The 12,362-nt window shown below is 40.2% G+C and overlaps 1 protein-coding gene across 1 annotated transcript in view; it reads left to right on the top strand.

Annotated features, from left to right (window-relative positions):
- LOC125483068 (NBAS subunit of NRZ tethering complex-like) overlaps positions 1-12,362 on the top strand; it is a 97,198-nt gene that overhangs the window by 57,610 nt on the left and 27,226 nt on the right. The gene's annotated exons all lie outside the window — the stretch shown is intronic.

The following is a 12,362-nucleotide window of genomic DNA, read 5'->3' as shown; positions in this document are numbered from 1 at the left end:
GTCAGAAAATGAAGTAGTCTGTGTATAAATGCAACAAGACATGGACAATATCAAAGATAACAAGGCGTAGAGCTGGATGAACACAGCAGGTCAAGTAGCATCAGAGGAGCAGGAAAGCTGATGTTTCGGGTCTGAAAACCTTTTCTGAAGAAGGGTCCAAACCCGAAACATCAGCTTTCCTGCTCCTCTGTTGCTGCTTGGCCTGCTGTGTTCATCCAGCTCTACACCTTGTTATATCAAATTCTCTAGCGTCTTCAGTTCCTACAATCTCTCTCATGGACAATATCAAGACTTGGGGTGACAAGTGTCGAGTACCCACTTGCCTCTGGAGGCAGGAGGAACAGAATGCTATAAAAACAGGAAATGATGGAGAAACTCAGCAGGTCTTGCAGTACCTGTGGACAGAGAAACAGAATCAATAGTTTGATTCCAATATGACTCTTGTCTAGAATGCCTCCTTGACAGCAAGTGACCCCGAAACTGCGATACTAGGATTTGCCTGGTAAAAGATAAGGGTAAAGTCGCCATAGCCCTATCGGACCATAGGGCTGCTGTCTTATTAGAGAGAGAAAAACAATTGATATTGGTTAACTCATGCAAATACCAGACAACAACCATCTCCAATCAAAGAGAATTCTGACCATTGTCCCTTGACATTCAATGATGTTACCACTGCTGAATCCTCCTCTATCAACATCCTGGAGGTTACTATTGGCAAGACACTGAACTGCACCACCCATATAAATACAATGGCTACAGCAGCAGATCAGGGACTAGGAATCCTGCATCGAGTAACTCAACTCCTGACTCCCCAAGGCCAGTTCACCATCTATTAGGCACAGGTCAGGAATGTGATGGAACACTCCCCACTTGCCTGGATGAGTACAGCTCCAACAACATACAAGAAGCTTGACACCATCCCAGGGAAAGCAGCCCGCTTGACTGGTACCAAATCCTCAGATATTCATTCCCCTACATTAACACCACGAGAAACACAACCCTATTGTCTCTAGAATGTAATTTGTTTTCCATCCACATGATGATGGCCAACACCAAGGTACTGAGCAGAGATCCACACAAAAGAAAGAAATTAAAATTGTGCAAAATCACTGTCTCATCATTGAGCATCTTCTCATTCCTGTAGCAGTTTTTGAGAAATATGGAAAAGATTAACAGAATTTGAGAATAAAGGAATCGACTTGGAATTTCTGGCAGATTATATAACACACCATGTGCTATTCAGTTCAACACTATTATGACATGAAAAAGGAATAAAAAAGATCAAACCAAAGAGAAGAATGAATCTTAGAATTGTATGCACTGGGAATACCATTAATATAATTTATAGTAAGTATCTGTATATCACTCTGTCTGAATTTTTACTGGTTCTGATTTGCTCTGATTTTCCTCACTATATAGGTAACAGTAACGTATGCAGTGATTTACTGTTCAAAAATTCTCATTTCAGGGGCTTTTCCGGAACAGATAAAGCATTACGCTCTTTAATATTTTATGTAAATGTAATGTGATGACAGTTCCCAATTAATTGATGCAGAATATGCATGAGATTGAGGTTAGCAGGGATAGGAACAATATTGTAAAATATTTAACAAGTGTTTATACTTGTGATAAATTATTAAGACTTATAGGTGTGAAAATAGTTTACTACTCATTGAATCCTGGTAACCTGATAATTTGTTTGCTGCCCCAGTCAAATTTAAGGTATGATTATTTCAATGATATTACTGTTATTGATTTTCAATGTGCTTTTTTTTGTTAAGAAATCAGATTTGAGTATCCAACAGCGAATATTTTTAATGTTAGGACTTGGGAATGTCAGGTACCATTGCTATAAAATGATTCTATAAATTTCTATATCAGCTAGCTGTCAGGTAGTGAAATTATCTGGTTTGGTATGATGGTCTTCAATATAATGCCAGCATATTTATCATACTATTAAAAGCAATTCAGGTTGTTCTCGATAGACAAGCTATCAATGTAGTAAAAATAAAACACCGTTTAATCAATGTTATTCAGTCATTACTTTTTCTGAATTGTAAGACCCTCAAAAGGTAAGTTAATAGTAAATAATAAGAAAGGGCAATATTGTCTGTTCAAACCTTGACCTTTCACTTATTATTCACTCTCTCATGGATACCACTTCAATAATTTATCACCTGGAGAAAAAAAGATGAATAATATTTCCATACCAGTGGCTTCTCTGTGCCTGATTCCTGAACAATGGACATGGAGGTATGGTGGGGATGTACAATGGATTTACAGAATTTAGATCTGCCAATGAGGAATAGTGTCCTCCTCTTTCAAAAAAATGCACTGTGAAGTGTAAACAGGCCACAATCATTTCGGGCCTAGACCCTTCATTTCTGATGAAGGGTCTAGGCCTGAAATGTCAGCCTTCCTGCTCCTATGATGCTGCTTGGCCTGCTGTGTTCATCCAGCTCTGCACCTTGTTGTCTCCTCTTTCAGCATCCTGTTTGTAATATTCCATTGTTCAATTGTTTGGTGTTTGATTGTGGTCTGTTTACACTTCACAGTGCATTTTTTTGTCATGCCTGAGTGCGGTTGAAAAAGTAAAACAGAAATTAAACTGAGAGAAGCAGCTGGAAGCACATCAGTGCAAACATTCAAAAATACAGGATTTGTGGATAAAGCTCCCATTTCACACATACAAACTGTGATGTTATTTTTGCGTATACTCACGGCATAAAACAAAGCAAAGCAATTGGTGAAGAGAATGGCTGAAATTTTCTGGTTCCCACACCTTTCTTTTCTTGCCTTGGTTGGTAATTTCACCATGCCATAATTAGGTGGAGTTCAGGGTTCAAGACCTACTGGCTTGCTATGGGGTGCACAGTCTGGACGTAGCAGCAATTTGTAAGAAGACAATATTTGCACAAAGTGTCACAGGAGCTAAAACATCTTAAAACATACTATCAATGAGTGAATTGACATAGCATTGTGGATAATGAACATAGTCTTTACACAGTGGTGAACTTAGAACCTATGCATTAATCTTAAAATGGTCAAAAAAGCTATCATTCCAGACATAAGTCAACATTCTATGATCCAAAAACCATTAGCATCACTTTGTGATTCCACAGTCTTCATGGAATTGATATGCAACAGAGCTACATTCAAATACCATCAACAGAGAAAGAACAATATCTTACGCCATTGTTATTCACAAATATATTTTTCTGTACTATAGAATGTTCAAATAGGTTCAGCACATTGCGCATTTCAGGCTATCGTACTTTCAGCTTTCAGTTCTGAAGAAGGTTCACTGGACTTGAAACGTCGACTCTGTTTCTCCCTTGACAAATGCTGCCAGATCTGCAGAGTTTCTTCAGCAATTTTTGTTTTTGTTTCAGATTTCCAGCATTCGGAGTTCTTTGTTGTATTATATACCATTTTTTTTTGAGTCTTTTATGTCTTTGAAGGGATATTCAACCATCTCGATGACTTGGCTATAGGACATGATCAGCAGTTATCAGAAGGTGTTAACACAGAAGAGAATTTGATGTTTACCAAGGACAAGTGGCATCTGAGAGTGAGTTTCTAATATATAGATTGACAAAAGCTGGAGTAAAGACCTCACAACAAAATGTCAAAGCCATTTGTGACCCTTTCTAATGTGAAAGAATTGACATTGTTTTTCAGTACTGCCAGTTTTATCCACCAATTTGTTCCTATCTACACAGAAATTGTAGAGCTTATTTAGACGTTACACAGGGGGAATGGACAATTACACAGCAAACAACATTTGACATGATTACACCAAAGCTAACATCTCTGCCAGAAGTTTGCATTTCAACAGCGCAATTTCAACTCAAGAACATGAATGTCACAACAGATGTGTCAGGAAATGTGTCTGGAACTGAACTCACAGTCCATTGAAAGAAGTGAATGACCAATTGCTTACATGTCATGCCTGCTGATGGAAACTGAATACGAGGAAGCACCAACCTGCTACTCATGAACATTGACGCATGTATCTCTAGTTCACTGTGTTCACAAGGTGCTGACTGGAATTGTTAGACAATTCAGAATCTGATCATCAACCTCTATGCACCTACAGATATCTGATCATATTCATCAGTATAACTTTTTAATGTCATAAGGGACAAGGAGTCAAATTTAAATTTTAATTGTCACAAGTACTCAAGCAAAGAAATACAGGAGTACAGTGAAAAGTGCATAATGTCGCCACAGATGGTACCATCTTAGGTTCAAACGTAGGAAACTTACGTACAAAGAGAGAAACAAGGTTAAAAGTTAAACATTACAGACCATCATAGTTTAAGCAGAAAAATGAAAAAAAATCACACTAAAGTCTTTCTTAATATTAAGTAGAAAAATAAAGAAAAATAAAGTTAAAATTTTAACAGTCTTTCTGGAGTGCTTAGCCATACTGGGACCCCAATTTCCTCCACTTAGCTTACTCTCCAGGAGACATCAGCCTGTTCTTCCTGCCGCTGCAGATAACGGGGGATCCCCTTCACCGTGTTGGGCTCCACTCCGAACAACAAAGTCCATACTCCCGACCCAAAGAAATCACAATGCCACCTCTGCCACTGCTGAAGCTGCCACCTCCGATCTCCTCTCACTGCCTCTGGATCATGCTTGGGCAGGACCTGCTCACAGCCTCCAGTCGCTGTGTACCTGGAACATACTTTGGGCAGGATCCGTCACTGACGCTTCGCTGAAGCAGAAGACTTAAAAGATAATTGGGGGGGGGGGGGGGCAAAAAAAAAATAAAGCAAAAGGAAGGAAGAGAAAGAGCTCAGGAGCCCGAACACAATGCTACTACCCTGCTGCTATCTTGTCTCCTTATGTTGGGCACCAACCACCCCCCCCACACCATCCACCTTGAATTTTCTGCCCTCTTGTTGGCTGCTTTCCTGCTGGAAAGAGAAATGCAAGTATTACAAGAGATGACAGTGCTTGGCACAGTTTTTACTTTTGCTGCAGATAGGGAGGTAACCCAGGTGAGTGAATTGGCATCTCAGATGGCACGCAGTGTTAGTGGTAACCGAATGCAGTGATTGGAACCACAGCCTGGTGGATCTTAATTGACTACGAGACCCTTCATTGGTATTGTTAACCTGGGCCAATCAGAGAGCCCTGGCAGACAGATATCAACAGGAGATTCAGAAGATCTCCACAGTCTAGCGACTGGCTTTGAGCTAGATGATCACAGCCCATGTACTGTAAATAAAGGGTGACTTGGTGATGGGATTCTGGCCTCTGTGCAGTTATTTCACTGCGGTTGGGTAGGTGAAAGTGAATGGGGAAGATGTTACAGCCAGTCGTGGGTTTGGAAGAGCTGAGTCTTGGTGGGAGGTAGCTATAATAGTAAAGACAGAGTGAATGTGAAGTATCTGAGTGAAGATGTTGGCAGCTACACTGGCAGAGTAAAAAAGGTTATTGACCTTCTTCCTACATTGCTGAAGATTACTCAAGAAGGTTAAGAATGTCTTAACCTAGTAGCAACATTGGACCAGACTGGCAAGTCTAGTGTCATTGTCTCCACATTTACAGCTCTAATTCAGAATGATGCATGACGTGGAGGGGAATTTTGGAAGGTTAGTGTTTCCATGTGTCTGCTGACTTTCACTTTTAGATGGTAGAGGTCCTGGAATTGAAGTATACTGTCCAAAAATGCTTGAGTAATTGGTGCAGTGCATATCCTAGATGGTAAACACTGGCACCACATATGACAGTGATGGAGAGAGTGTTTTTTTTTAGCTGGTGGATGGGGCACCTTTATAGTGAGTTTCTTTGTCTTTGATGGTGTCAACTTGATGAGTGCTGTTGGATCTGCACTGTCTAGACAATTGGAGAGCATTTCCTCACACTCTTGATTTGTACCTTGCAAAGAATTGTGAATTAGGAGATGATTTAATCACTGCAGAATTCCAAGCCTCTGACTTGATTCTGTAACAATGAATATCTCCAACGAAAGGGAAACAGCTATTTGTTGATAACATTCAACAGCATTATCTTTGCTAAATCAATCATTACCAAGATTCACAGGTTGTCATTAAGCAGAAAATTAAATGCATCAGTTATATAAATAGTTTGGTTACAGAATCAAGTCAGAAGCTGGGAATTGGTTACTTTCCCTTTTATTGGAGATATTCATTGCCTGGCACTTATGTGGCTCACATAATACTGCCACTGATCAGGCCAGTTCTGATTATTGTGCTAGCTTTGTTCCACATAGACACAGTACCTGAGTAGTCAAGAATAGTACTGCAATTATCATATTAAGTGGATGTCCTCACCTCTGATATAATCATGAAGGGAAGGTCATTAATGAAGTAGTTGAAGGTAGTTGAGACTTGGGCTTTAGGCATGTCTGCTACAGTGTCCTGCAACTGCAATGATTAGTATCCAACAACTATCTTTCTTTTTGTTATGTATAACTCTAACCAGTGGAAGGCTTTTCCCGATTCCCACTGATTTTAATTTTACTGCAGCTCATTAATGCTACACCCAGTCAAGTTTGTCTTATTGATAAAGGCAGTTGCTTTTGCCTCACCTCTTGAATTCAGCTCTTTCATCCATATTTGGACAAAAGCTTAAATGAGTCTGAGAGCTAGGTGCCCACACTGCATCATCTTTACAGGTAAATCCAGTATAAGTGTCAATTAAACCTTCCATGATTTAGCAGATGATCAAGAGTAGACAATTGAACTGGTAATTGGATGGAGTAAATTTGTCTTGCTTCTTATGTACTTGTACAAATTTCCAGACTGTTGGTAAATGCCAGTTTGTGGTTGTACTGGAGCAGTTTGGCCAGGGGTGTGACTAGCTCTGGATCACAGGTCTTTAGTGCTGCTGCTGGGATGTTATCAGGCCCCACTCTTTTTGCAATATCCAATGCCTTCAGCAGTTCCAGCTGCACACAGTGAATCAAGTTATCTAAAGACTGTCTCTGTGATCCTGGTGACATGAGGAGATAGTGAAGAGGATTGTTCACTTGCCATTTCTGGCTGAAGATGGATACAAATGCTACATACTTGTATTTTGTGCCAATATGCCAGGCACCTTCATCATTGAAGATGGGGATATTTATGGACCCTTCTCATCTGTTTAATTATTTAGCTGCCTAGTTCCTTTCATGACTGGATGTGACAGGACTGAAGAGTTTGAATTCTTTTGTCTTATCACTTTTGTCTTATTACTTACATTCCTATTTGGAACCAGGTTTAATCTCCTGGCTTGATAGTAATGGTAGTGTAAAGGATAAATCAAGAATTAAGTTGATAGATTGTGGTTGAGTACAGTTCCGCTACAACTCGACACCTCTTAAATGCCATTAAACTCCTAACTGTGTTCTGAATCTATTCCATTTAGCATAATGATAGTGCCGGACAGCAGGATGAAGTGTAACCTAAGTGTGAAGAACAATGTGCGCAATGGTTACTCTTACAAATTGTGTCAGAAATAAATCCATTAGCAGCAGTGAAATTGATGAGGGAGAGATCAAGTAACTACTTACCTCTTGTTGGCTCTCTCTCCGCTGCCACAGGCCTAGTTCACCTTAAGGCCTTGACCAGAACGGTCATGGCTGTGTTAGCCATTCTTAGTGATGGAGATTGAAGTCTGTCACCCAATGACATTTGATATCCACATTGATATTTCCAACTTGTATTCAACATGAAGTAATATTGACTCATCAGTTGAAAAAGATTGATAGATGATAATCAGCAGAAAGTTTCTTTGCCTGTGTTTGACCTGATGCAGTAAGACTTCATTTGTTCCAGATTCAATGCTGCAGAGACCCAGGACCACTCACTTTTGTCAACACCAGTGCACTACCCTACCCCATCAATATCTGGGACATTGTCATTCTCAATGAATCACGCTTTAGAGACAAGGTCAGACCCTTGCTTGACCTGATTGTGGAATTACTCTCCCAATTTAGGTATACAACGTTTATAAAGAGCACTTTGCAAGATTGACTGGAAAGAGTGTCCTTATTTATTTCCAGAGTCTAAGCCATCTGATGTTATCCTTGTTCAACTTTCTACAGAAGTTTGATACACTAAGAGAAGTCTAAAACCTCCAGACCATCATTCTCGTTTACAAATTGTCACTTTGTCCTTGTATCACCATCTCCTGTTACTGATAACAGTTCAGTGTCGCAATGTTGATTTACTTTGAAGTCTACGGACTGAAGAATCTTTGTGAATTGATTATTACAGTGAGCAAACAGTCTATTTGCACTGTTTGTGTTGGTACTTACACAGAGCTGTACATGCCCTTGACAGCTGGCAAGCTGCTGTGAGACCACGGGGGTATTTTTGCCTGTGCTGTAATTGCATGATATCAGAAGACTCAATTTTTGAGTACCCAATGCAAATTTTGTTGCTGGCAATCATAATGGAAAAGGAGGTAGCACACGGCATGATAGAGGCAAGAAGTGTGAGGTGAAAGTGCGTGGGGAAACTGCATTCTATATGACATTGCCGCAAAGGAATTTTTAATCCATGGATCCTGTAAAGATGTCAGACTTGCGCCAGATAGTATGTTTCACCCAAAGAAGAAGAAGAAGGGGAGCTGTTATATAAAGACCACCAGCCAAAATCTTCTATCTGTGGCTACCCTGCCAATGGCTGAGAAAGAGACGACCACACTCTTGCTACAGATTAATTTCAAACGTCCAAAGAAAATTTGTGCAGTATCACTGACGATGACATGCAGGCATGAAATTGTCAGGTAACTGACAAACTTCCTAGGAGGGAGAGAAAATCTATTAAGGTTGTTATAACAGGAAGACAGCAACATGATAGCGTCAGGTAATTCTAGCAGGTTGTTAGTGCCTGCAAAATGCTGGGTGCAATAAATATTGCTCACATGGCTTCGGTAGCTGGTGCAAGTAACATCCTCATTTTTCTTAATAGAACGGGCTATCATTTATCAAATCCTGAAAACCCCAAGAGGCTACAGACTATATCCTGACACCCAATGTCTAAAAACTAATCTGGAGAGGAATGTCTAATCTGTCCTTTACTGTCACCAGCACAGCAGCCTGGGCTTCCATAGGAGTTGAATTCTATTATACACCGGTAATTTGCTCTGCCAGATTACTGCCCAGGAGGACATGGTGAAAATTTCCCCTGTAGTTATCCGTTTGATTTCAATTGGTTTCAGTATAAAGTTTGATGCACTAGAATCCCATTCACATCCATCTGTGTTTACCTAAAAGCATTCTTATTGTTATTGTCATTTTGTCAGAAAACTATTGTTTGATGTTTTTAATCTCTCTGTTATCTTTCCATTTGAGATTATTATTTAGCTGGAAGGAAAAACATGAAATGGCAACAGCATTTCATTATGGTGAATATGCTTTGTAAAATCTATTGAACTGGAAAATGTGGTTCATAAAGACTGTTTGGAATCATTTGTACATTAAGCATCAAATCGAGTGTGTAAACAAATTAAGGATGTTTCCATTGTTCAAACGTATGCCGGGTTGGAAAATCCAGAGCCAAATACTAGGGACTATGAGAAGTGCAAATGACACACTCATGCCACGATGCTCATTGCACATTTCAGGTCTATTTTACTTATTATCCTGGTTAAGCAACACTGATCATTTTTATAAGTAACCTTCATTCCTTGCTCTGTCTACCTGCTATCTTCATGTATACTAACATTATTCCAAAGCTCACAACAATAAAGTATTCTTTTCCCAGATGGATGAAGACCCAGAAACTTAAGTAATCTCTTACACAGAGATAGCAGGAACTGCAGATGCTGGAGATACTGATACACACTTCTCATACACAATCATACACACTTGTCCATTGTTTTCACTAAGTTACTCAATTAACACTTCACTGAGACAAAGCTGTAAACAAATCATTAAGTCAATTTATTTTACTAAATTACTAAGTGAACATAGAAAAAAACATGATAACAAATTTCTCCACACTTCAATTTAGCTCAAACTCTCCTAATAAATAATAAAATGCATCATCCTATTTTGAATAACAATTTAATAAATATTGATTGTTTTTTATTAATCTTATCAGTAAATTAGACCAGGAATTGATCTAGGTTTAGGGTGGACATCATAAGGTGGACTATTCTTTGCGTTATCCACCTCCCATAATAGGGTTTATCAAATTTTAAATATGTAAGTCTTGTTTGTACACATCCTTCAAGGATAGAATGTTTTACACTTCCTTGTCTTTTCATTCCTGTCTAGGTATGGCCCATTTCCATGTAAATTAAACTGATGATATGGAGGTGCCGGTGCTGTACTGGCGTGGATAAGGTCAGAAATCACATGACACCAAGTTATAGTCCAACAGGTTTATTTGAAAACACAAGCTTTCGGAGTCTTGCTCCTTCTTCAGGTGTTAGTGAGAGAGGTAGTATCAGACACAGAATTTATAAGTAAAAGATCAAAGGGTTACACCATTGATGAGGATGTACTAAACAAACCTAAGATGCCATTAAATCTTTAATCAGTTAGAAGGTTTTAATTGATTAATATGTATATGTAAATACCCAAATTCCTTTTAAGTCCCTGTCCTAAGAAACTGAAGGTTTTATCAGTGTGAAGAAGGGGTGATATTTTTAGGTCAGACAATGCATGTTCGGTGTGATGCCTTGTTTAGAATCTGTTTGTTGTTTGGTTTGGAGTTAGACTGGTTGTTTTGTTTCTAAAGTAGGAATTTATAAAACGTCACATTGACTGACTACTTATAAATTGTGTGTTTTTTGAGCAAAATAGAAGGTATCTGCAAATACAAATTCTTAACATGGATTTAAGTGTCTATGCGTGTGCGTGTGTGTATGTGTGTGTGTGTTGCAACGGGAGAGGGAGAGTGAGAGAGAGAGAGAGTGTGTGTGTATGTTGGTGTGTGAGAGTGTATAGGGCGGTGGGGTCACTTGTAGTGCGACATGAACCGAAGATCCTGGTTGAGGCCATCCTCATGGGGACCAAACTTGGCGACTCTGTGTTGTTGTGTATTCCAAAGTCCACCTTTGAGACGTTTACCCAAAGATCTGAGACCGAATGTCCTTGGCCGCTGAAGTGTTCCCCCACTGGGCAGAAACATCCCTGTCTGGCAATTGTTGTGCGATGTCCATTCATCCATTGTTGTAGCATCTGCATGCTTTCGCCAGTGTACCACGCCTCGGGGCATCCTCGCCTGCAGCGTATTAGATAGACAACGTTGGCCGAGTCACATGAGTATCTGCCATGTACGTGGTGGGTGGTGTTCCCACGTGTGATGGTAGGGTCCATGTCGATGATCTGACATGTCTTGCAGATGTTCCCATGACAGGGTTATGTGGGGTTGTGGTTGATGTTGTCCTGAAGGCTGGGTAGTTTGCTGCAAACAATGGTCTGTTGAAGATTTGGCGGTTGTTTGATGGCGAGAAGTGGAGGTGTGGGGCAGATCTTGGCGAGGTGCTCATCGTCATTGATAATGTGTTGAAGGCTGTGAAGAACGTGATGCAGTTTCTCTGCTCCCGGGAAGTACTGAATGATGAAGGGCACCCTACTGCGTGTATCTTGTGTCTGTCTTCTGAGGAGGTCATTATGGTTTTTCACTGTGGCACATCGGAACTGGTGATTGATGAGTTGAGCATCATATCCTGTGCGGGCCTCCTTCAACCCCCTCAGGTGCCTGTCTCATTCCTCCTCCAGCGAACAGATCCCGTGTATGCGTAGGGCTTGTCCGTAGGGGATGGCTGTTTTAATATGTTTAGGGTGGAAGTTAGAGAAATGCAGCATCGTGAGGTTATCCGTGGGCTTGCGGTAGAGTGAGGTAGAGAGGTGTCCATTCTTGATGGACATGCATATGTCCAAGAATAAAATTGATTCTAAAGAGTAGTTCATGATAAATCTGATGGTGGGATGAAACTTGTTGATATTGCTACGTAGCTGTTTCAGTAATTCCTCGCCATGAGTCCAAAGGAAGAAAATGTCTGCAATGTACCTGGTGTATAGTGTTGGTTGGAGGTTCTGTGCGGCAAAGAAGTCTTGTTTGAACTGGGTGCATGAAAATGTTGGCATATTGGGGAAAAAATCTGGTCCCCATGGCTGTTCCATGTGTCCAGTCAGCATCTATACTCAGGTATGTACTTCTCAAAACCAGTCCCTGCAGAACTGAAAGTGTAAGACATCCTAATTCGCCAAAGCTTTACTGTTTCTTTATTGTTAACCCACCACCAAGTCATCCAAACAATCCAAAGTTGCTGGAAAAGCTCAGCAGGTCAGGCAGCATCTGTAAAGGAAAAGACAGAGTTAAAATTTCGGGTCCGGTGACCCTTCCTCAGAACTGATGGTGGCTGGGAAAATGTCAGTTTATATG

The sequence above is a fragment of the Rhincodon typus genome, chromosome 5, assembly GCF_021869965.1.
Source record: "Rhincodon typus isolate 14 chromosome 5, sRhiTyp1.1, whole genome shotgun sequence".
In the NCBI taxonomy this organism is placed as follows: domain Eukaryota; kingdom Metazoa; phylum Chordata; class Chondrichthyes; order Orectolobiformes; family Rhincodontidae; genus Rhincodon; species Rhincodon typus.
Note: the sequence above shows the minus strand (reverse complement) of the source record. Positions and strands in the feature narration are given on the sequence as shown.